The sequence below is a fragment of the Propithecus coquereli genome, unplaced genomic scaffold (genome assembly GCF_000956105.1).
Source record: "Propithecus coquereli isolate 6110/MARCELLA unplaced genomic scaffold, Pcoq_1.0 Scaffold95, whole genome shotgun sequence".
Classification (NCBI taxonomy): Eukaryota; Metazoa; Chordata; class Mammalia; order Primates; family Indriidae; genus Propithecus; species Propithecus coquereli.
This window is the reverse complement of record NW_012155840.1, coordinates 3,990,411-4,016,717: the sequence shown is the minus strand read 5'-3', so window position 1 is coordinate 4,016,717 and position 26,307 is coordinate 3,990,411. Positions and strand designations below refer to the sequence as shown.

The 26,307-nt window shown below is 37.4% G+C and overlaps 1 protein-coding gene across 2 annotated transcripts in view; it reads left to right on the top strand.

Moving 5' to 3' along the window:
* The window catches only part of BNC2 (basonuclin 2), a 403,512-nt gene that overhangs the window by 145,971 nt on the left and 231,234 nt on the right, over positions 1-26,307 (top strand). The window contains exon 4 of one of the 2 annotated variants that reach the window (XM_012665017.1): positions 19,216-19,226. The exons of the other annotated variant lie outside the window; for it this stretch is intronic. The gene's annotated coding sequence lies outside the window, so the exon portion shown is untranslated. The remainder of the gene's footprint in view (positions 1-19,215; positions 19,227-26,307) is intronic. 2 annotated transcript variants of the gene reach the window in all.

Here is a 26,307-nt window from a genome sequence, read left to right as displayed (position 1 = left end):
GGTTATCACAGATTTGATCATCTCACATTGTACCAAAATAAGTCAATATTTCTATAAAACTTTTGTATTTTTTGCAACTTTCATACTTTAGTGAACTTATTGATAGGAACTTTTTTTTTTAACAGGTTCTGTATTGTTCTGATTCTGCTTATTTGTACTGGTATGATTTCATAAAGTATTTTTCATTGTGGTATTTATAGCATGCTATGATTTCCTAACATGTGATGCATCATTGTACCGCAGCAGTGAATATTTAGATTATAAAATTGTTTAGAAATAAAATGAGATTGTTTATCCCTTCTTTTAGTGATGTGTCCCAAAGTTCCAGAGGTCTTCAGAGTACATGCGTTACAATTGAGAGGGTTATATATGCTGCATGTGCAGGCTCACAGACCTTCCTTCTTTTCATTCTCTGGATATTGGTCCAAGATATTTTGGGGATCACTGTGTTGATTAATTTGATATCAGCAGAAAGTATATCTGTTTGGACTTAAATAGAAATTATCCTTTGTAATTTTAATCTTATGGCCTTACCTGGTTCTGTCTTCAATTTTACTAATTTTCACACTGATACCATCGAAGTTGGAATTTGAATATACACACTGAAAATAAATCAGATTACTCGAAAAAAATCAAATGCCTGTATTGTTGTATTTTATGTAGGTTAAACTGACAGTTGGATTTCAGCATTTACATCTTGAATTGGAAATATTTCACATCTGTTTTGATAATCTTTGCTTGTAAGTTAGATTGATTCTCGACATCTCCCCTACCCCAAATATAATTCCTCCTCCTCCTTCTTCTTTTTTTTTTTTAAATTAATTGCTGTCCTCCTCTCTAGAATTAGCATGGCTTGGCTAAGGTGAAGGGATTAGAATGACTTTTCTAGGCATGATAATGTCTGTTTAAAGGAATGAAAAAGAAAAAAGTCTTTTAACTAAGGCTTAAGACTAATTCCAGCTACTAAGAAGACAAAAATTACTCTAAAGAAGACAATTTTGTTTTATTTTATATGTGCATGTTAACTTGCTTTGAGATCATCATTTTGTATTTTAGGGTATTCTCTTAGATGAAGTAAGATGTTCTTCATTTATTACTGAAAGGGGACATGGCCTCACTCCAGGAGATTAAAGCTGAAACACCTTATGCCTTCTGCAGGGATAATCACAGCTCACCTGGCTGTAGCTCCAGGTCAGAGCAAGGAGGAGGGACTTTTTAGAACTGCCTGTGACTACAATAGAGACGAGGAATAATGAAATAATGGGGCAAGGTTGAAAGTGAAAAGTGTCCCCATATGAAAATAGTTAATAATATGAGTGATCAGAAAAGTGGAAAAAAATCGAGAAGGCATCGTTTAGTGGTGGGGGAAAGAAAAGAGGGATATTTGGGGATGTAAAATTGCGGCCTTGGGTAACTTACAAAAATGAATACTATCTTGATTGCTTATAAAGGGCCACATTGGCATCAGAGCAGATTTTAAAATTAATAAAAACACAACCTTTTCATGTGATTTTGATTTTTCATTTGGTATACATATATTTGTCTTTGTTCCTTGATTTGTCAGTTATGTTACTTGGAAGGCAGTACTCTCTGCACACGTAATAAATCAATAAATCCAGCTTTTAAAAATCTAATACTGTTGCCTGCTTGTTTTGTGATACTTTACCCATGTAAAATGGTTAAGTGTAGATGTTTTAGAATTCAATACCTTTGAATTCTTCTCTGAAATTCTCAGGAAAAATCAGCATTATTTCTGTTTTTTTATTTTGTAAGTCTAAATTTAATGTCACTTAAATGTGAAAGAACTGGTAGTCCAAAGCAAACGATTTTGTCAGTGATCATAGCCTAATTACCAATGCAAATACGAAGTTTGTTTTTTAAAAAGTCTAAAACAAACAAGGGGGGAGGAAAAAAAAAAGAAACCCAACTAAAGCATTATACAACTCAAGGAAAAAGCATCCCTACACTTAAACGTAAGACTTTGAATAGTAGCAATAATAATAAGAAAACCTTTGGCGTCTGCCCAAGAGCCTGTAGAGAGGGAGCAGCAAATGGCCTGCGCAGTGTGTGGCTCTGCAGAAGTTCCAGGGTGACACATGCCCCACAAGCTGGTCACAATGTGAGGGGGCAGGGGTCATGTTCAAGAGCAGGGTGTTGCTGGATAAGGCTGAGGAAGCAGAGGTGGCCCCTCTGTGCTCAGCGTGTGGGTCTGTGTACTCCTTTCCCGTCAAAGCTGGCCCAGCGCGGCCAAAAAAGCGGTTCCTTGGCAGGGTTTAATGGCAGGATGATGTAGTCTGTTGTGACTAGTGCATTCCTTTCAGGTTAAACTAGGGAAATGGCATTGTGTTAAAATTCCAAGTCGCATGAATGTTTTATTGCCACAGTGCATTTAGCCCTCCAGGGGAGTGTGTGTGGCGGGTGGGGGTGGGGTGGGGGTGACTTAGAGACTCAGGAACTATCAGAAGAACACTTCCCTTGGAAAATTTTACCCACCAGCATGAAGCTGATTTGCTGCGATGGTCACTTAGAAGGGTTTCGCTTTTTCCTAAACTGGCTGTTTAAAGTCTTGCAGTCTGGACAGTTAACAGCTGAAGAAAATATGACAAGACACACGCAAAGAGGTTGGGAGATAGAGAGGAGGAGTGCGCCAGAAAGGAGCTGAGCTGCCTTCTTGTGTAAACTTCCCGAGCACACGGCCCCCTCCCCCTGCCTCCTTCCCTGTCCCCCTTCCCCAAGGCTGTGTTCTGCTGTCTGCCTGAAGGCCAGGACTGATCTGTTAACCTTGCACCACTGGCTGGGAGGCCTCTGCAGCTCATGGTACTGTATGTTACCATTACTACTCCCCTCATTCCTTTTCACTGCCTGTTTTTTTTTTTTAACCATTTCTCTGTAATAACGGTTTATATTAGTCAGAGGGACACAATTTTGGAATGCAGAAGGTCCGAGTTTAAAACAAAACAAAGTTAAGTATGGTCCTTTTTTTTTCCCCTCTTGGCATTTAGAAAGGCTAAACCCAACCATGCTAATTCAATTGCAGCAAAGGTTTCCAGTGTGATTTAAAATCAGGAATTCTGGAAATGAGGCAGTTTAAAGATGCAAGTCATCTGGGCTGTGGCTCTTCTAAGGGAACTTTGTTGTGAAACCACACGAGCATCTCCAGGTTTTTAGGATATTTCAGGCTTTGCATTTGTCTCAGATATATCCATTTTGCAAATTTCCCCCAACCCTGGCCCTCTCCAAGGGAAACTCTAGCCATCTCATTCACTATTTCAGTTGTTTTAGGCTTACAGTTACTGAGGGTGTGTATCATTTGACTTCGGTTGTAATGGTGTGTGTGACATAGAACACTCTGAATTGTTTCGTGATTTGAACTGACTCAAGTTAATTTATAACAGATTAAAATGTGGATGTATGGAACAATTTCTAATTTTGCATCGTGCCTTTATAAAATATTCATGTGCCTGCTTTTTTCTCAACAAATAGGAGAAACATGCATCATCCTAGGATTACCTGAGAAAAGATACCATAATAGTTTGAATTTTACTTTTTAACTGCCTTTCTGTTTCTCTTCATTTTCAAACCTTAATACTTTCTTTGTTTTCATATTCTTTGTGAGATGTTATTTTCTCTTCCTTACTATTGTGTATATATATATATACACACACACACACACACTTACGTGTGTGTATCTGTGTGTACACTTAGATAACTTGCCAAATAGGTACAAGGAAAAACTTGTAGAGCTGCTAAACTATGATAGTTTTTCCATTGATAAGTTATTTAAAAAATGGTATGTAGCTGAAATTTAACTCAAGAATATAGCACAGAAAAGTAAACTATGAGTGGGACTATGGGCTCTATTTGTAGAGTTTTAAGTACATGATTTATGTATTTCTATAAAATGATGATTTTGTCAAGATGGACCTCCTGAGTTTAATTTGATTAATGATGTCTGTATGATGGTTTGTTCTTTTTAAATAGATATATTGACATTGTTTATGGGAAGTCTTAAACCCACAAGCAATCAACTCTATAGAAAAATCAAGATTTATTTATGGACTTGGCACTTCAAATTTTAGGCCAATTCATTAAATATTTTTTCTTACATTCTGGAGAGTACTCACTTTAAGAGTTATCTCTTTTTACTCTGTTGAGTCTGGTAACAGTTTTATTTTGATGACATTTGTTTTCAGTTGTAAGTTTTAAAATGTAATTTTTCAGGAGAATATTACTTTGTACTAGAATTTTTTCTTCTTTTTTTTTGCTTACAGCCAATTTCAGAGGTAATTCTTTTTTCTAAATAGTAGAAAAACTAATGCTGCCAAATTAAGAAGAAAATCTATTTATCATGTATATTTAGATTATTTAAAAATATGTTTGTTATCCTGGTATTGGAAGCAGTTTTTTGTTATAAAGAGGATGTTATAGTTGTGTTTAACCCTTTTCAGTTTGATTTATTAAAAATTTCCTTTCCTAATCCAAGAGGGAAAGAGTGGAATTACTCTAATACCACATCTCCCAAGTAAGAAAATTTCAGCTGACTCAGGAATTTTTTTTCCCTAAAAGTCAAATTTTCTTAAAAAAAAAATCAACATTTGTTCTTTCAGCATTTTTCTGTTCCTATTGCATCAGGCACTATTGGCATTGGAGACTTCATAGGGTAGTTAAAAAAATAGGTCCTGAGTTCAGATTCTAATGCTGCCATGTGTTAGTCTTGTGACCTTGGGTAAGTCACTTTATCACTGGCCTTTATCTTCTTCTTTAAAATGGGCAAAAGGATACTTAGTTTGAGTGTTTGTCAGAAAGATGAAAAGAAACAACATATGTGAAGCTCCAGTACATAGTAGGTGTTCAGCCCTCCTCTTTCTGGCTGCTCTGTGGTTTGCTCTCCAGTTTTTTTTCCCTTGGGAAGCTTGAATTTTTAGAAACAATGGAGCAATGGGTGGGGTGAGGGAGTGAGTTTAAATAAAATGTTTTATTTTCTTAATTTTATCTATAGGAAAGTAGATATTAGGAAGACAACAACCTTTTTTTTTTTTTTTTGAGAAACTCTTGTGTTTATCTATCCCCATTAGTTTATGTTTTAACCACTCTGCAAAATTCTCACCAGGTTTGCCTTCATGGATGTCACAGTGGTGCTGTTATTTCTGATGCTATTAGTTATGGGTAAAGGTAGATGAGAGGCAAAGTTGGAAGATTCTATTGTCCTGTTTACCTTATCATCAGTTAAAATCATTTGCTTGAGTCAAAGCTTCCTGCCTTATTATATTTATTAGCACTTCATAGTAGAGCTTGAAACTTGATTTTACAAGTTAGATTCCAACCTGTGTTCCTGCTTTTGTGAAAATTCACTTGTTATCATGGAATTAAGACCACACAAAAGCTAAAAATGCTCACACCTCTGTAGAATTAAACAGACAGTAATCAACATACATGTTTATCTGGGCAATATTTTATCTTCATTTACAGTATTACACAATGCCTTAAGTGTAATTAATGACTTAGGAACTATTTGTTGAGCAAAATAATGTACTCCTTTTTATTGTTTTTTAGACCTGGATTATGCTTTTATCAAAAATAATTATGTTTGCATGTGTATTACATTAACATTATTATAGATGGTCTCTGATTAGCATTGTTATTTTGCGTAACACCAAGTTTCTTTTAGCCAGCCCAAGTTTGAACGTACTGCATCTTAAGATCTAAAATAAGTATTTGATTTAGCATTTACTTTGGCCTGTTAGTGAGCATAAAAGAATGAGGATTGATAACAAACAATGTCATAGCTACCTTTTGGCACATTCTAGGTATGGTCACCACACTATTTTGTTTATGCTTACACAAACAATCAGGATAGGTACCCTTATTTTCATTTTACAGATGACGAAATAAAGGTCCAAAATCTATATCCAGCAAAGTTGACTCCAAAGCCTTCTTGCTTTTTCCCCTTCTGCATTCATTCTTCATTCATCTATAACTCAAGCAAGCTATTTAGAAAAAAAAGGAAAACAAAGTTAGTTGTAGAACCTGCTGATTTTTTTCCCCCTTCAAATTAAATTTTACCAGGAAGCCAATATGTAAACTGATAAAAATCAAAGCTGTTTCTACATGAAAAGGAATAGAACTACATCAGGGCACTATTTGCTGTTATGCTTTGATGTTTATTCCCTAGCATGTGTTCCTCATGGTAGATTCTGGGATATTTTTAAAAAGACGGTAACCTTTTACTAATTGTGGTCTTAATAAAGATTCTTCTTGATACTGTTTAAAAAAAAAAAAAAAAAGAGAGAGACCTGTCTTTTAGGTCTCTACTGGGAGTCCATGGAATGCTTGGTTAGAAAGCTCTATCATAGCCTAATGATCCCACACCCCAGAAAATGAGGCCTAACAAAACCTTCAGTTTCCCTTTCTGGGATTTGATGGTTTTGTTTATCTTGTATTTGGAGGTGTTTTTATGTAGAATTCACAGAAAAAGCTAATCGGTACAATTTAAAAGAGAACATATCTAAGAAAGAAATAGTGTGGGATAAATACTGTTGTAAAAAAAATTACTTTTCATGGTATAGCTTTTTCACATGGTAGTTTTTAGGACACAGATTTTGTTTGATCCACGGCAATGAAGTAATTTTACTGTGGGAAAAGTCTAAAAAAAAACAAGTCACAGTTTTATGTCTTGGTTGGAATCTGTGTCTACAAATGTATACAGACTATACTTCTATTTGAAGGTATTAAAAAGTTTTGGTGTTTTGTATAATGTTATATCTGTAAAAGATGTATGCATATTGTATATTCATATATGTATAAATGGTAAGGATGGAGAATATGGCTTACCTGGGAAAATGCTGTCAAAAACACTATTTTAAATAAATTGCTTGTAAAACAAATTAATTAACAATTGGTAATTTTGTAATGTCTTTATAAACCAGGAATTTCAAGTTTTGTCACCTGCTAAATTTATATTGGGATTTTATATAGTACTTCATTAGAAATATAATTTCTCTTTCATGAGCATAGTGAAAAGAGTCCATACTTTTGAGCCAGATGTATCTGCATTTGAACTGATCTTTTATGTGACTTCGGAAAAGTTATGTAACTTCTCTGAACCTCAGTTAATTTATAAAATGGGACCTGTGAAGTCTCGCACAGAGAGGGTGAGCTGTGTCGTTATTACCAATTTCTTCTTCTATTGGTTACTATTGTAGTTTGCAGGTCTTATGCAGTATTCACTTAGAATCTGTTTATTAATGGTGGCACAGGGTTCTTAATACTTGCATGATGTACACACTTGTTCTTATTCAATTACTAGTTAAAAAAGAAAAAAAATGCTTGTGCTTCTCTTGCAGAAGCTTTACTTTTGCTGAAGAAAACAAGGGTGAGGGAAATCTTTCTTACTCTTCACTGAGAATCATTCACTGAGCAGCATAATTCTAAAATCTTATGTGGCTTTTGGGTACTTTATGAACCTTTTTATGGTAACACAGAAGCAAGGCACTGATTGAATTAATACATTTCCATCAAGGGACTATTCTGTTAACCTCTCCTCCTCCTCCTCCTAACCCATGCATGCTTTTTGTAAGGAACTTTTTGGATCCATTATTGAGGTTGCCACATAAAGTGGGATGCCAGTTCATAGATGTGCAGGGTATTGCTTAGCCTTACAGCTTTTCTGTCTTTAAAACAAAGAAAAACAAAACAGCAGAAACAAAACCAGCAAAACCCACCCAAACCAAATAAATAAATAAATAAGTCTTAGCTTTCTGAAAACACAGTGCTTTATTAAGTGCTGAATCTAAACTTTGCACATTGATTTTAATAATTTTAAACTTTTTTATACAACTTTTGTAAAAAGGATACATATTCATTATACAGATCTAATTAAGAAAACTACAAAGAAGAGAAAATTGCCTGAAGGGCTACCACCAAGGCACCATTTTAGTAACATCTTTTTAGTCGTCTTTCTTCATTTACATGTACTTACAAACGTATGGATAGATAGTAGTTACATAAGGGGATTATACTATATGTACATATGACTTTTTTTTAAACTCAATGATGTCATAGATATATTTCCATGTCTTTAAATACAGATATCCATCATGATTTTTAATGGATTCTTACTATGCCATTGTATCATAATTTATTTAATGGGTTCTAGGTTTGTGGATTTTTTTTTTTTTAAATAAAGAGTTGTGCTTCAACATGAATATCCTTGCTTGTACTTGTATGCCTATTTCTTAAAGGTGAATTCTTAGAACTTATATTTCTGGGGAAAGAGGTATAATTTTACACAGCTTAAAAGAGGAGTTGGCAAATCTTTTCTGAGAAGGGCCAAATAGTAAACATGTTAGGTAGATGTATGGTTTCTGTAACAATTATTCGACTTTGTGGGTCCGAGCAGCTATACATGTAAAGGAATAGGCATGGCCATATTTCGATAAAACTTTATTTACAAAAGTAGGCAGCAGGGTATCATTTGGTATAGAGTTTGTAGTTTACCCACCCCTGGTTTGAAACAAAGCAGAACCTGATTAGAGAGGGAAATTTATCCCCAGTTGGCTATAAACTTCTTTCATAGTATCTTAGAAATGTGTTCCTATCTCAGGGCAGTGTAATGGGCTGACTACTTTCTTTCCAGGTATATGGCAATCAATACTTATTTTAAAGAGCTTATTAAAGGAGGTTCTCATACCTGCCCCTACTCCTGAAGCCTAGTAAAATTTAAACTAAGAGGCTATATATTCCAATATGTGTTTTATCATTCTATGCTTTAACTTTCAGCATATGTTGACAACTTATGAGACAAGGAAAGACCTCTCCAACTTATAGGGAGGTGGTGTGCATTTTCCCACATCTAAAAGTTTGCTCTGATGGAGTCAGGGTCTGGAGATATTCAGAAGTAAACTGAAAGGAAAGTCCAGCTAGAGAAGAATCATTTCAACAGAAATATACAACAATCAACAGGGTGACATTGAATTAGTTACTGAACCTTTGCAGGCTAAATTATACTTAGAAGAATGCTCTGTGCATAAATAATAACCTTTTTGCATCTTGAGTTTCTATAAAACAGGAATTATTGGTTCCTAACTGCCATAAGGATATTTGTTAATGATTAGGTGGAAAAATGAAATAGTTAAAAATCACTCTATTTATAACATTGTGTCACTAGTGCCACTATGAATTTTAAGAGGGTTATTTTTTATTTAGTATGTATTGGTTGACTATCAACCGTGTACAAAGCAGTGTGGCAGGTGTTGTGCAGGAATACAAAGAGATATAAGTTAGTTCTTGCTCCTAAGAAGAGAAAAACATGTATTTAAACTCCAAGGTTGTATATTGCTTAGAGCCCCAACAATCATAGGGCACTTAGGACAAAGGAGATCCCTTTCATCTGAGGGTGTCAAGAAATAGTGTGGAAGAAGTGGCATCAGAAAGTATGGACATTTTCACAAATGGAATGCAGGGGAGGGTGCTCCAAAAAGAGGACCAGGGGAACTATGTCAAATAAGGAAAGCCCAGATCAGTATACAAGAGCCATCAATAGTCTAATTAGACTGTCTGTCAAGTACTTTTCATGAAGGAGGAGGAGAAGATAAATCTGGAAAGGCAGGCAGAGCTAGATTGTAGAGGGCCTGGAATGAACTTTAATTGGTAATTTGCAGGGAACTCTAAACATCGTCTAGGAGAATATGCTTGACAATCGGAGGGGTGGTGTGTTGCACTCGTTCACAAATGTGGAATGATAAAGTTGAGATTATTGCTTAAGGTTTAGCAAAGGTCTATGCATGCACTCCTTAGAAATGATCTGGAAGGCAGGTGGGGGATAGCTGAGGGGATTGAAAGGGAAGAATGGACGGGCTTTCAGAATTTACTTGGTTTGAGAAAAAAGTAGAAGGCTTTCAATCATGATGTTTGGTTCTGAGTCTTTGTTAATGGGGTTATGGTGATATAACATTGCAAAATATAGCAAAGTCAAGGGAGAGCTACAGTAAAAGAAAGAAAAGCAGTGAACCTATTTGCTTTGCTTTGCTTAGCTTGAGATGTTAACTACACACTTAGAAAATTCTAGTGGGAGTTTGAAAGTGCAGGACTAAGATCCACCATGAGAGGTAAGGGTTAGGGATTTGGGAGCCTTGTTCACAGAGAGGTGACAGGTGAAACCTGGGAAGAGCATCAAATCACTAAGGGAAAGCATGTAGGGACAAAATGGTATTTTAAAGCATTACTTACCGTTAGGTAAATGACATAAGTAGCTTTATCTTTATGTGAGGCAACTAACACCAAAACAGACAAAAGAATTCTCACCATTTGTTTTATCATTTATAAAGCAGTCTGTTGCCTACTAAGTTTCTCAAGCTCTTAGCTTCTAAAGCCACTAGAAGGTATTTTTGGTATGGAAAAAATATCTTATAAGATCCCCAAGGAAAATATAACTCCCTTTTACTTTATCTTCTCTCTACTTCCTGAGAAACTCAGTAACAAAGATATCATTGATGGGAGAGGTTTGTATTCACTTTTTACCTGTCTGATACAGAATCCTGCAGCTTTTCATCTCCCCTGGTTCTCACTCCAGTTGAGATCTGTGCATTTGGGATGGGGCTGGGAGGTACCTGTAGAATTCCAACTTTGTATGCTTTTGTGCATTTTCTCTTTTTAGTCTGGGGTCCTCAGCAGGCTTGGGAGGGGGAATTGTGTAGTACACAGTATGACTTACGTTTGAGTCGGGAAAGTTTTTACTATATGGAACAGCAGGACTGAGTCTGCTTTCTCATTTCCTTTCTTAACATTACCTGTGTTCAGGCTTTGCATGCAAAGAAAACCATGTTGATTCATTGATCTTTGACATGCTACATTATGAGCTTTGGCAGCAAGGTAAAGGCTTCCCTGGCTCTCCTGTTTAGAGCAGTTGGAATTCTTCTGGTCTGTTGGTACAATTTGTGGCCTTCCTTCAGGCTCAGTCTTCACAGTAAGTCTGATTCATGTCAAATGGGGTGAGGGCTAGTCCAAAGGAATTTGCATGTCTAGCCAACCACTGTGCATTTAATCTAGTACTTCATGCCCATTGTGTTTTATCTCTGAAACCATGTATGGTGACTCAGACTTTTTAAAAAAATCATAATTGGTTTAATGTAGGTAGTTCAATGGATAATTTGTGATGTTGAGTTTTTCAGGTATATTTGTTCTTTCATTGTCTACACATACCACCTTCTATCACATTTCATTCCTCACATTCACTGTTCTGTTTTTTCACATACATTTTTCAATCACCTTTTTCTCTTTGGTGTTGTTACATTTAGGGATTAAAAAAACCTTTTCATTTTGTCCCATTTTTATGCCTCTGATGAAGTAAGATAAAGTCAGATGGCTGTATTTTCTTCCTAAGTAAATTTCTTTCTAAAAAAAGTGCCATACCCTTGGGAAAAAAAAAAATTTTTTTTTTAAATCAGTGCCTTGGTGGTCATTGCTTGAAAGCAGCCTCTTTCCTCTCATTAGAGATAAATTCATCCTCATTCTTTTTTTTTTTTTGAGACAGAGTCTCACTGTGTTGCCCGGGCTAGAGTGCCATGGCGTCATCCTAGCTCACAGCAACCTCAAACTCCTGGGCTCAAGGGATCCTCCTGCCTCAGCCTCCCGAGTAGCTGGGACTACAGGCATGCGCCACCATGCCCCGCTAATTTTTTCTATATATTTTTAGTTGTACAATTAATTTCTTTCTAATTTTAGTAGAGACGGGGTCTCGCTCTTGCTCAGGCTGGTTTCGAACTCCTGAGCTCAAACAATCCGCCCGCCTCGGCCTCCCAGAGAGCTAGGATTACAGGCGTGAGCCACCGCACCCGGCCCCTCATTCTTGATCACTGCAGATCATATAAAAAACTAACTAAAAGCAAACCCAGTGGCTGAGTTCAAGTTGACCTGGATCGTTTTAAAGTGCTTTTGATGTAAATGTTAAAGTTAATGTCTGTCCCTACATCATTTCCTTCTGTTTGCAGCATATGTGGCGCTGGCCATAACACTGCTCAAGTTGCTTGCTCATTTTGGCTTTTTCTCTTAAGTTTCTCCTGGCTGGCTTCCTTTCTTTCCTTCACAGTGTGATTTTGGGGAGATATGGATCTTATGCCCTGGTGTATGCTCCTTCCTTCTTTCCTCAGTTGTTTTTAGTTATATCTCTTTTAAAACTAAGTTATCATCTAGACTAGAGAGGTTTTGCCTCATCATTCTTTTTTGGCTTTCTCATTAGGCTAGTGATTCTCAAACTTAAATGCTCATCAGCATCACCTGTAGGGCTTATAAAAACAAATGATGGGATCCACCTGGAGAATTTCTGTCATAGGAGGTCTTAGGTGGGGCCTGCAGGTGAGGGTCAAGCGAATTATCAGGTGATGGTAATAATGATCTTTGAGGAGCACCTCTTGAACCACTAACCTGGACTTTTGGGTTTGTCTGTCAGTTTGCTGCCCACCCCAAAGGGTTGGGTTTCTTCAGATTTTATTCATGTTTTACTTTTTAGTAATTCATTGGTCAAACTGCTAGAATGAAAGAGAACTCAGGAAATTGCCTTATATTTTAATTGTGAAAGGCTTGGTTGGTGCAGGAAGGGCAGATGGGTAAAGTGTGCTCTTGCTTGCTGCCTCCCCCAGTGAAGACGGTCCGTCCATCTGAGCCCAGACCAATCTTTACAGTTATTTGCGACACAGCACTCTAGGAAGCCTTCTAAGAGTTGATAGAGCTGGCCCTTAAGTGAGACTTATTGAATGCGTGTTTTTTTTTAGTTTCCCCAGTTGCTTATAATATTCCTTTAGCACTTGAGGCTGGCTTCCATTTCCCCCAAATTTCTTTCCCTGGATGCCTCAAACTTCTCAGCCCTCATTGGGGTGGAGCTATGGTGCCGCTGTTGTGGAGGGAGCGCGTAACATTTACTGATAGACCGTGCTACCTACTGAATGCTAAGTTAGGTGCTTTCCATGAATCCTCTTCTGCAGCCTTGCCAACCCTGCACAGTGAATACAATTATTCTCATTTTACAGTTGCCGGAAACAAGGCTCTCACATGGTAAGTAACTGACCGATTTTATAAAGTATTGCAACTGAGATTTAAACAGAGGTGTCTAACTTCAAGGTTGGAGCTCTTTTAATATTAGCTGTCTTTAGGATAGTTGGAGTTGAGCCTTGAGGACAGAAAGAAAGTTAACCTGGGTATGTATAAGCATACTTGAAATTTCGTTTAATGTTAGTTGTCAGACTTGGCACTGTATATGCCCCAAAGCAACAACCTGGGGTGTTCAATTTCCCAAATACCAAATTGCAAGAATGATTACAAACCAATTAAAAATAATCTGATTCTATACTTTTCTTTCTTAAATATAAAACCTATCCATGGATCTGATACAAATGACTTCATTCTCATTTTCTTCAGTGCTAAAAGCCAGGTAAAACAAGAATTGCAGGAAATAAATGAAATTTGTCAAATAGTAGGAAGTTTTTCTAGTAAAACACTAGTGTAGTAGAACTTTGTTTTAATTTTACTTCTATCCATTTTATGAAATATGGAGGAAGACTGGAGTGATAGGCCTCAGTTTTCTCATTTAAAAATAAAAAGAGTACAATGGAAATTCCTCCCCACCCCTTACTTGTCTGATGTGAGAATTAATAAATATTATGTGTAAAGCCCTTTGAGTGCTCTGGAAGAAAGATTCTATGTAATTTTAGCATTATTCATGGCCCATTAGGCTCCTCAGGGTGTCACCAGGGAAGAGAAGTTTTTACCTTTTATCCCATATTTCACAGCATAAAAACAAAGTATTTTTGTTGTTGTTTGTGGCTGTGAAAATCTCCTATAATTGTGCCTGCAGAGGTTGCTACTATCACAGAGCCCAGGGCACTGTTCTTTGGCAGCTCACCCAAGAGGATCAACTCCCTAGGAAGAGCAGTGTGAACCTCAACTAAACAGCTCCTGGCTCCTGTGAGAACATGGTGCCTGCTCACACTCTCCTTCCCCAAATAATCTTCTGTGTCTGTTAACCTGTTGAGTGGCAGAATCACATACTGGTTGTCTCTTTTCTGTCTTCTGTTCTCCTACACTGATCCTGTAGTTCATTGTTCTAGGATGGCTCCAGAGGGGATCTGTATTTCCCTCAGGCACTGGTGCTTGTCCTGCTCAGTTCTTCTGTAAAATACCTTATCCTTATTGAGTTTTTGTGATACAATCCTGCCTTATTTAAGGCCTCTATAAGACTGACTGTATTTCTGGCCACTCCATATTTGAAAATGGATAAACACCATTTTGACTTACCAGCTGCTTTCTCATCAGTGAGCAACAGTTTCATTCTTCAGCCCTAGGTTCTGTATTCTTCATCCTTCTGAGTCTTAGTCTGTGGTTCGATGGTAACGAACGTTTAAGCCTGGAATATTGTCTTCTAGTTAAATTGTAGGCAGAAAAATTAAGATAGAGGTTAACTGGATACCTAGCTACTAGCTCATCTTCCTCTTTTTCATTTTGTATTTATTTTGCAGGAGTGTGTTTAGTGTGCATCTTTACAGTGTTGGGTAATTTGTTTATTTCTTTATCTGCTCTTTCACACAAGGGCTCCTGGCTAGCTTATTGTCCAATGTATTTCACTTGATGGTCTTCCTGAATTCTTTGTGTTATCTGAGTAATTTTTCCTCTTGCTGCTTGGCATAGTATCACCACTGAAATTAGTCTGAAATTCTGTCAGTGCTTCCCTCTGGCTTGGAATGTGACAGTGCTTGTACCTTGCCATGTCCCCGAGTCCTCTGCTGGGACTTTATGTCTGGTTATGTCTCTTTATTTTTTGAAACTCATTTTGTGTATCCATTCTTTTCTAGGTTCTTCTTAGGTTCTATTCATTTCCTTCATCCCTTCAGTACAGCTAAACTGAAGCCACCAAAACACATATACTTCAGAAATGATCTGGGCTTGGGGCCAGCCTGAGGAGACTTGAGCTGACATGGAAATTAGTTTGTTTATTTAGGCTGTGACTTTCATAGTGCCTATCAGGAAGATGCCTGAATGTTTAATATTTAAAAATAAAATAAAATTTCGAGTGGACCCTGGCTATGCGAGAACAGCCCTAACTCTGTGAGCCCATTTCTTGGTAACATATTTCTTTTCCCAAGTTATCATTTCTGTGCCCTTTCTTTCTTCCTTTGTCTCCTTCTTACCACCCCTCTTCCACCCCCATTCAACTTGAAATATTTAGAATGGTAGCTCCCGTTTACAACTTGGGGCTTTTCTGACTCCTTTTCAGAAGTCTGGTCCCTAACAGTCTTTATGTGTGATCTCAGTGAACAAAGAACAAGTGTGTGTGTGGTGTGTGTGGTGTGTAGGAAACTTGCCATATTTCCTCCCTGCCTCACAAAAAAATGTGTTTTCTGGAAGCCCTTTTGACACTGAAGTGAATGCCCACTGGCCCTCCCTTGCCGAATTCTCCTGGGAGGAGAGAGAGAGAGAGGCCTTTATGCCTGTTGTCATATCTTTTGTTTCTGCTGATTATACACAAAGTAAGTTGTAAATAGCTCTCTCACACACCATGATTCCTTTGAGGTACGTACAGGAGAGCAGCTATGCACTCAGCTTCAGCTTACCCTGGGGATTCCAGAGGGTCCCTTTTAAGGCCTCTGGCTTCCTGTTACCATGCTAGCAGAATGAAATTTAGATCAGGTGTAGACAATTATCATTCCATAATTAAACCTGTGGCATAATGTTTAGAAATCTTCGTTGATCAGTTCAGCATTTTTCTTTGTTTTTAACTTACATGCTCTTATTACTTTAAAAGCAAAATATGCAAAGTTGCAAAAAGAATAAAAATTAAAAGTGCCCATAATCTTAATCACCGTGAACGTTCTGTAAAAATGGCTGATTTATATCTACTGTTTCTGTCAGCTTTTGATCACTTATGGCTAGCTGGCTAATTTCTGAGGCTTCCAAATCAAAAGGCGAAATAAGATGTGCAGAATTACAACTAATTATATTATCAACTTTTATCTCCTTTGTATTTTCCTTGGGACATTTTGACAAATTAGTAAAGAGATATGGTTTGCCTTTCCCTTTTAAAGATTTTCCATGATAATTGGTGACACTGACTGGGGGGGATCGGGTGGGGGCGTGATATATTATTAGACCATGAACCCTTCAGTGAATATCATGAACCAATTTTGGTGTGAATCTCAATTTCCACATTTTTAAAATATGGAAGTCCACTATCATGGATCCTTATGGATTTTTTTCTGCTCAGAAATTCTGGAGTTCAAAGTTTGAGAGTGCCACCCACTTCCCTACTAGTTCATTTTTGTGATTAGGATTGTTGAAACATACTGGTAGCTTGCCACTCTTTCTGCCCAACTTATTCACAGACCTTTTTGTTTTCTCGTAGAAACTGTTATTTCTAAGTGTCCAAAGTTGTAATTGAATGTAATTGTAGTTGTTTAACTTTCTCCTTTCCTCTTGAGAGTGTTTATAAAGTACATTCTGTGACTGAGAAGAGAGAAAGGAACTAGAATCTTAGTGTTTGTGACATGGTCAAATAATGTTAAGGTAAGTAGGCATTTGTTTCGTGTATGTGAAATAGGGTGTTATTTACACTTAATTTGCAATATATACTTTTTGGCTTGTGGAATCTGCTTTAATTAGTTGAGTAGTCACATTTATTGAGGTTTTATTTTATTATTTATTTATTTATATTTTTTTTAGAGACAGGGTCTCGCTCTGTTGCCCAGGCTGGAGTGCAGTGGTGCGATCACAGCTCACTGCAGCCTGGAACTCCTGGGCTCAAGTGATCCTCCTCCCTCAGCCTCTCCAGTAGCTGGGACTACAGGCATGCACTACCACTCCTAGCTATACTGATATTTTATAAGTTTTTGGGGTATTCATTTTTGTATGGAATATTCTAAGATTAATTTCCCCCTTTCTATTGTTCACTCCCTAAGGGAGAATTGCTGTTGCAGAACTCTTAAGTGCCCCTTCATATGTCAGCTGAGGGGTGGAATCAGTGTAATTTCCATGTGTGACACAACACAAATGCACAGTGTCTCTGCTCTTGTTCCATGCCCCATTTCTTTCTCATTCCTCAATTTAGAGGATGAACTCCCTTTTTCCTTGCTTATGTTGTCCTAGACTAAAGAACAAGTAGTAGGTCTTGATTTCTGTTAACACATTTTTCATTTTGTTGTCTTTGTATTTTCTTTCATATGAAACATCAGTAAATGCCTCTGGAATGGATGCCACTAAATATATTTATTAGATTGTTTTAAAAATTAACTTCATTTGAAATATACTCTCAATCTTTCTTTTCTTTCTCATTTCTTAAGTTTGAATCTGGGCTTTGCAGCTTTTAATAGCACGTGACTCTGAGCTAATTATGTATCTACTCCAAGCCTCAGTTTTTTCATTTGTAAAATGGAGATGATTGTATCCTGTAAGATTGTTGAGAGGAAAACATGGGTTGTTATATATGTAAGGTGCCCACATGGTCACTGGCACATCGGAATTCACTGATGAAACTCATGGGTAAAGACTGATTATTAACGTCAAAGACAGATGATACTCCGTTCATTTCACCTCATAGGCATAGGCAGGGAGAAAGAATAAGAGACTTGAAAAGAAAGAGAGTTGGACCTAAAAATGTTTAGAGGATTAACTGAGTGCCTTTTTTTATTAGTGATATACACTAGTGAACTTGCAAAGTCGAGTTTATTGAAAATTGTTTAAATTTGGAGAAGCGAACTGATTTATGGGTCAAAAGATAGGGGGAAACACCTTCTAAGGCAACATGCTTGGCTGAAAACTGACCTCTGAACAAAGAAACCTGATTAGCACAGATGATCTTAATTGGAGTTAAAAATTCAAAGAAAACAAAACACCAGAGGAGTGCTTGATGGGGAAAGAAGAGAAAGGTGGAATGAGGCTTAGCTGATGTATTGAGATTCAAGTATTTATAGATAGATATGATTAGTGAAGGTAGTATGTGTATGGAAATACACATGGAGAAAATTTTAAAAAGCAGAAAACATGTTTAGATGGAATCCAAATCCTTTTTCTTTATCTTAAAAATCTGAAATGAATTAAGCAAGTGACCGGCAGTACTTAGGGATGATATTGAATAATTATAATAGATAGCTTAGTTGTGAAAGGGGATCTTAATGGCTTTCAGTGTAGAATTTTAGATATAGAGAATCATTCATTAAATTATAACTTTGTTTCTATTTTTATTTTTAAAACACTTATAAAACAAAGTTCTTAAAGATAGTAACTACAAGTAAGAAAGTAACTAATAAATATTAATAAGTTCAAGTATATCTGTGCTAGCCTACGCCAGGAACAGGGAAAATAAATTTGAACAAATATTTTAAGTGTGGAAAGGAACTTCAGACATCATAGAATTGTAGTTTTCTTAATTCCTACATAAAAAAATATTAAAGGACAGAGGAAAAAATAAGTCACCAATGTCAAGTAGGGATTCTATGTTTCAGTCTTTTGCCCTCCCCTCATTTCCTTCCTTCTGTCGCCTTCTTCCTAGCCACAGATGATGAATGCCTACTGTGTGCCACATGCTGTAGATACAGTGGGGGACGGAGGGGAGCAAAATTTATGTGGATCTTTTCTTCTTGGAATTTACCTTCTGTTAATTAATAAATTTAGTTTTATGGTATGTATAATATATTTTACTTACTAAGATCAAATATATGTCAATTGTGTTGGCCTGTTTCAGACCTGCAGTTGGGATGTCCCCTTCTGCCTGCATCAAGTGTGACTGTATGCAGTTCTCAGCAGCCTCTGTACCCAGCGTCTAACCTGGCCATATTCCCCCAGGTTCCATTGGCATGTGCTGGCAGAGTGGTGGGTGCAGACTTCTGCCCAAACCTGGAGGAGCCAGACCAGAGGCTGGAAGTCCAGGTTGGAATCTTACTGTTTTATTAGCTGGGGGTGGTGTGATAGAAACAGTGGTCCCTGAAGGTCCTCCCAGTATATTAATGCTATAAGGAAAAGACAACAACTGAGACGGGTGTAAAGAGGGACCAATGTAGCATATGTGCATCAAAAGTTCCTTTTCAGGGTGAATTGTCTATAACTGGAGTTCATTTATTCACTCAGGAAATATGTACAGTAGTGAATAAGAACATGGTCTCTGAAAGATGACTGCCTAGAGTTGACACATGTTGCTGTGAGCCCTTTGGCAAGTTACTTAAATTAAAGGAGCCTTAGTTTTCTCTTCTGTAAGATGGAGATTTACTACACGAGGTGATGATGAGGATTAAATGACCGTATATCTAGCATTTAGCACAGGGCTTGGCACATAACAGGCACTCAGTAAATGTTAGCTCTCATCTTTTAAAATCATCCATGTCATGTGCTAAGCACTCTGCTAGGCACTGGGGATATATGTGAGCAAGTCATGCTTGCTGCATTATGGTCTCCCAGCTCAGGAGAATAGTAGCCATTCAACTGAGTGCTTTATAAGAAAAGTAGGACTTAATGATAAGTATCTTCTTTCTTCATAGGTTGTGAGATATATCCTGTGGTGTAAGAGAAGTTTATTAGCAAAGTACATTTTTTTGGTGAAAGTGTTGGCTTAGAATTCAGTTCATTTTGTGTGGTCTTGCAGCATTAGAAGTGGTTTGGTGTATTGCAAATTAAAAATGCAAATATGACATTTTGGCTAAAGGCATGTCTCTACTTCCATGTTACTTTTTTTTTTTTTTTTTTTTTTTGAGACGGAGTCTTGCTCTGTCACCCCAGTTAGAGTGCAGTGGCATCATCATACCTCACTGCAACCTCAAACTCTTGGGATCAAGTGATCCTCCTGCCTCAGCATTCCCAGTAGCTGAGACTACAGGTATACGCCACCATGCCCAGCAATTTTTTCTATTTTTTTTGTAAAAATGAGATCTCGCTTTGCTCAGGCTGATCTCGAACTCCTGACCTCAAGTAATCTTCCCACCTTGGCCTCCCAGAGTACTAGGATTACAGGTGTGAAACACCGCACCTGGACCCACGTACCTTTTGATATTTAGGGAATGTGTGTGCCAATGCAAAGGTGCAGGCTGCAGTTTCAACATGGATGGCATCTAGCATGAGCAAATTTATACTGTTTTTTAGGCCCTCCATTTGGCATCATTTCCTAAATTTTCAGACTTACGAGATGAGCATAGTGAGCCCAATTTTAACACGGTTTTATTGATTTAGTTACCCCGTATGAGAAAAGAGAATAGTTTTAAAAACTGACTTCCTCACAGTGAAGTGAGAATGAGGGTGGAAGTGGTAGTAAGAAGATGTTTCAGTTTTTATGGTACTAAAGGGTACGCTATCTCTTACACACCTGCTCTTGGCCTAGGAAAGACCACCTGAGCTCTCCTGTGCCCCAAGCTGGTATCGTCTGGGTGGTGTATGGCTGTGATGCAACAGAAAAGCAGGTGGGACACATATGAGACATGATCATGTATTTCCCTAGTTCTAGAAAGCTAACAGCTTGTGTGTGACACATAAATGCAGAGTGATGGAAGATTTTTTGTGGAGAGTAGTCTGATCCTTGACCTCTTTTGGGAGGACGAGTGATGTTCTTCAAACATAGCACCTAGAATGGTCTGTCATGGGTGATTGTTGTATAATCTGTTTTTGAACCTTGAGTTACAGTGCAGAGAAAAATGAGTTTTGCAGATGTGTGTGAAATAAAACTGAAAAAGACCTATGGAGCACATTATTTTGACATACTAAGGGAGAAAATGTATATTTACAAGTTTAAGTGGATGTAGATAAATAGATAGTGGAGTTGACGATTCAACACAGGCCTTGTAAAGAAGACCAAATTCCTGGACAAAAAAGTGAAAGTGATTATATTATTGGATTCCTCGTCTTGTAATACCATTTTGGGGTACTGAGTGGAAAGATTGAATCTGTTAAAAATTAACTATGGTGAATGATGAGTTACCAGGGACTCACTCGGACCATTTCTTCCTCCCTTCTTTTTTCCTCTACCTTCCTAAATGTGGCTTTAACATTTTAGAAATATCTCGTGCATATACATATTATGTCAGTCGTAATTAACTTGATGCTTAATGTATTCTTTACCAGGTAACAATTCTAGGAGTATTTTTTAGCTTAGATTCCTTTCAGTCTTGCCATGGCATTTATCCTGGTCCTATTTTTTCCCTAGGAAATGAGCCATTTCTCATTTTTTTACTCTAGCTCTACACTCTAGGGAACTCACTATAGGACTTGCCAAAGTAATCAACTTTTTCTGCTCGGATCTCAGGCTTTCCCCTAGGGCCAGGCATTATAACCACTAGGGAATTTGCTGTTTGATCTCTTGATTCTGAGAATTATCTCCTGGATACCTCAATTTAGGAGCAATGGGTTGTTTATATCCTTTCTTTCAAAGGATTTTTGTTTAGACACATAGCCTTCATATCTGGCTTACTTTTGTACTTTAGCTGATGTAAGTTCTCATGACTGGTAGAGCCCCATACTTCTCTTACCCTCTTCCTGGTAAACCTTTGCCTTTTATCCCTAAAATTTTACATTTCTTGGCAACTTTATTGTTAAATAATCCCAGGCTTCCCAACTCTCTTCCATGAACGTATCTTTGGTTTTGTATGACTGTCATCCTTCAAGTCTGTGCCTGACTTAACTTCTGCAAGAATATCTGCTGTTTTTGTGTTAATATGCTTAATTTAGAAAAATGACTGGAAATCAAGACTCCAATTCACTGTCTAACTTTGTTTGCTTTCCTCAGTGGTTTTTTAAGTAGGTATGAAACTGGGTGCTCTCTTTAGCTTCGGTGGTTTAACTGATACATAGTAGCAGATAATCGTACTCTTACACAATCATCTTGTATGAGATGATTGTTCAAGTTAGATCCCCCTTAATTGCTGATAAATATTTTCTTTTTTATCAGAGAAAAGTTACTTTCTTAGCTTAACTGTGCCACCTCATATATTAATATTAAGTTAGCTCAGCACAGTTCTTTTCTTGGTTGGGAATCAAAATGTGAGATTTGAGTTGATAATTTTTACCACTGAGGTGCTTAGAAAATTAGAGTAAATAATGAACCAATATTTCAATACCAGATTAGACAAAGTTTACTGTAATGTTTTATAAACCACAGACTCCTTTCTTCTGTGAATACATGAAGGATCCCTTTTTTTTCCCAGACATACAGGGTGCAAGTGTAAATTTCCATAAAATTTAAATGAGGTGCTTCCTGTAATTAATGAACAATTGTGGCTGCTCTCTGGTCTGCATTGTAATTAACCGTGATCAGGCTTGTTTAGTGATGACACTGTTCCTGTAATAATTTGACAAGCTACTGTGAATTTGCCAGGTTATTAAACAACCTGCAGCATTCGCTTATGGAATCACAGGGACGAGCTTGGCTGCTGCTGCTGGTTAAATGCAGCATAAGGGTGAACCAAAAGCTGCCTATTGAAGTCTATCGATCACCATGAACAGATTGAAATTCCTATGATTTTGGAGAAGTTAATTAATTTCATGAGGGGTGTCTTGAAAACTTTTTATTACATAATAAACCTACTAGGGCAAAGCTGGTCATTTTTATGAACTCACAATGAAGCCAGCAAATTCTCTATATTGTTAACACCACTATGGACTAAACAAAAGCTGAGGTTCCCCTTAACACCTTATTAAATAGATATAATTATTTTTTAAAAAAGGTTGTTCTCTTCACAAATCCATCCAAAACATCTCCCCAGATACAAGTTCATTCTCTCTCCCTCCCCGCCACCCTTTTTGTTCAAAACAACAGATGACCTTGTGCTAAACAGAGTCATGTTGCAGGTAGAGTTACTTAAATGGACTGGTAGGCTTCTATCCTTGGTCACCAGTGCACTGGCCCCCTTACCCCCTCTTTCAGGTTAAGAACGGTTCAAAACATTACTGTCTAGTTACTGTGGTGTCTTTCATTCAGATTCTGTTTATTGACTAAACCACAAGGATTCCTGCCCAAAGTACCAGGCGGTCTATGCTTGACTGATTTTGATTTTCTAACATCAGCCCTGGGGTTTATTTGAAAAATGTACATACACTGCAGCTTTAACAAGTCAAGTGACTGCATGTTTTTGACCATAGAGTAGAGTATATCTGAAGATCATTAAATTTAGCGGGGAGAAAGGAGGGGTAGAGAATAAGTGTAGTAGTCATTGTACCATTGCGGAGTGTGTGTGTTTGTGTGTGTGTGTGTGTGTGTGTGACACATGGTTTTTGTCTTTTCATCTTCTCCAAGAGCCAGAAAGTTTCCTGCAGTTCTCTTTCCAGCTATTGACAAATGATTGCCAGATGTGAGATCTTTGCAGTGCTCTTTCCCGCAGCAAACCTGCAGCGATGGGATATTTGATTCTCCCTTGCCCATTTCATCTCCTTTCCACATCTGCCAGGGACACACAAGCAATACATCCCTACATGAGAGTTTAAAGTTTACTCAGCTCCTTTTTCCCCTCCGATAGAATGTTTGGAGACAACAGAATGAGGTCCATATGACTCTCTCTCAACTTCACTGTATGAAATTAGTTGTTTATTTTACTTATCTACCTCTCAGTAATTGAACTATTTCATTTTGGTTTCGGCCCATGGAAAATTTGATATAACTCTGGGAGTACTAAGAGTTTCCTATTGTCTGCTTGCTGCAAGTATGCCCCCATCACAATTTCCCTTTGAGCACCTTAATTCTGATAAAAACTAGACTATTGGTTTCATAGGACTTCCCAGTAATTTTAATAAACAACTGTCACAATATTAAGTGTGGCATGTCTGGCAAAATTTAGTGGTCATTTAGGATTTAAAAAGCTATCTATGGTGGGGGGCGGAATTCAACTTGTTTGGCTTGATTAGTTTACCCTGTGTTTGTATCATTGTCAGAGTTGATGTGGATGAGGCTCTAGTTTTAATCACAAGTAGCTTTAAAAAAGGGAAAGTAAACTAAATTTTGGGGGCATCTGAAATTAGCTTGTGTAGGCCACACACATAATCACTAATATGTACAGAAGCCTTTTGCATCTGCTTGGAATCTGTATTGATATTGATTTTTTTTCTCATCTCAATTTGAAAATATTTTCCAAAATGCACTTATAGCTCATGTTCATACTATAGGGTGGGCTGACACAGGTGGCCTGTCTGTTTTCCTATTACACTTTTTGGCAAAGGAAAAGGCCCCTTATTCCCTGAATAAGATCAGTGGGGTTTTTTTTAAACATTTAAAAAATAATCCATAAAATGTCTGCCACATGTTCTCTAGTTTATGGAAATGTTTTCCGAATTAGAGCTGTGGAATTGGATTCTTATTGTAAAAGTACTCGTGTGTTTACTATTTCTGCTACTTTCTTAGCTACCTGTGATTATGTGAATTTATATTTTTATGTGAAATTCAAATGAAAAATATGATTACTATTTCTATACTGAGAAAAATTATTTTTGATTATTAAAGCCGTATCAGAATCAAAACAGGAAAAATGTGAAGTCTGTTTTTCAATATGTTCTTTAAAAAAATTAACAAAACAAAACTGAACAAGAACAAAAAAGCCAACAGCTTCTGAAGAGATTAAGTCCTACTAAGCCTAAGTAAACAGAGAAAAACTGTTTACCAAAAGTTCTCAAATTCTGTATGTTTCTATTGGAAGTTTTTATTGCATAGGGTAGAAGATAATCACAGTTGAAGATGAAGACAATGACTTCAAACTGTTACTCTTAAAACAAGATGATGATCATACTGGAAGTGGTTAAGTTTAAACAACACCCCTCAAAACAAAATTCCTCAAAACAAGGAACATCTCTATGGAAAAGTTTATATTATTATTGCTCTGTGACATTACCTGAGGACCGATGGCCACGCCAGGCACTCAGTGGATGCCAGTGGACAGGAAGGTGGAGGCAAAAAACTCTTTCATAAAACAAAGTTAGGAACTCCTGTGGCAGGAGCCAAGTTCCTCTGAGTTTAGATCACTTCACATAATTTGCCCTCACTAATGTATTTGCTGGTTTCTCATGCCTTCCTGCTTTTTCCTCACCATGGTTACTCTGGGAGGCAGAGAGGTGCTAAGCAATGGAGGTGTCATCCGGCCTGTGCACCTAGGGAACGTCCTTCAGAGGACGACTTGTCACCAGCCGTCAAAGAAGAGAGCGGCTTTGTGGTCTCTGAACATCTGGCAGCGCTGCACAGGAAGCTGAGGGGGTGTCATTAATTGTGATGAAATAATTTAAACCATCAGGAATAAATGAGGCTGTTAAGCTAAGTTCAGATTCCATTTGCCATGCACATGTGTCTAGCAGCCTGCGTGCAGTTAAAAAAAATTGAGTTATATTAGCTCATGAGTAGAAGTGAAACAGATACTGTAAATGAAACAAGTTGCTGCGTAGTGATGACATCGTGTTGAACCACTTCACAGAGTTACAGTTTGTAGAATCAATATAATGAAAGTGGTATATTATTTAATGAATTTATATGTAAAAATTCTTATTACCATAACAATATAGTAAGGACTAGTGGCTTATTGGTACACAGAGAGGACAGGTAGGTAGATGGGTGGAAAGAAGCAAGCTACCAGGTAAAGGTGGAGTGGGGTGTGTAGGGAATTCTTTGTCAGGCTGAATTGATCCACCACTTGCCTCTCTGTAGAGACTGGCTGTGAGTGCAGTATTAGGTGCCTTTGCTCTGCACACATAGTGCAGATTGGATGGCAATTTCTCTCTGATGACTAACTGTGGATGTCCCTTTAGGAGCTTCAGACACTTTTGAGCACATCCATATTATTTTATTGCTATTAAAAACAACTATCTTGGGTGATAGGAGATTACTTCTCAAGCAAATAAACATAGTTGTAAGGCTTTGCACAATCAGTGAACACTGATTTTAAATGTAATTTTCAGGCAGTCCCGATTTCTTTACAAAGGAAAGACTGTCGGATTTGGAATGTTGGGGCAACTCTGAGGTTTTGTGCACTAAACTGAGCAATGGTGAGTAGGTTCCAAAGTACATTTCTAAAATAAAAGTCATTTCTTTGCACATAAGTGAAGTTTCCAAACTTGAACTTCTATTTAAAAATAAAATGACACGGTACAGGTGCAAAATGCATTTAAAAAATTGTTGGAGAGGTAATCCTTCTGTCAGAAAACAGATACAGGTGATGGTCTGGAGCTCTGGGAAGCTTTGGACAAGAGTTGTTTCACTAAGAAATTTAACCCCAGCTTGCTCCCTTCATCCCTCCTCTACCTCATTGCTTTTCTCTTTTTCCTGTCGTGTGTTGCCTTTTTTTCTTCCCCCTTTCTTTTTCTGTTTTCCTTTCACTTATT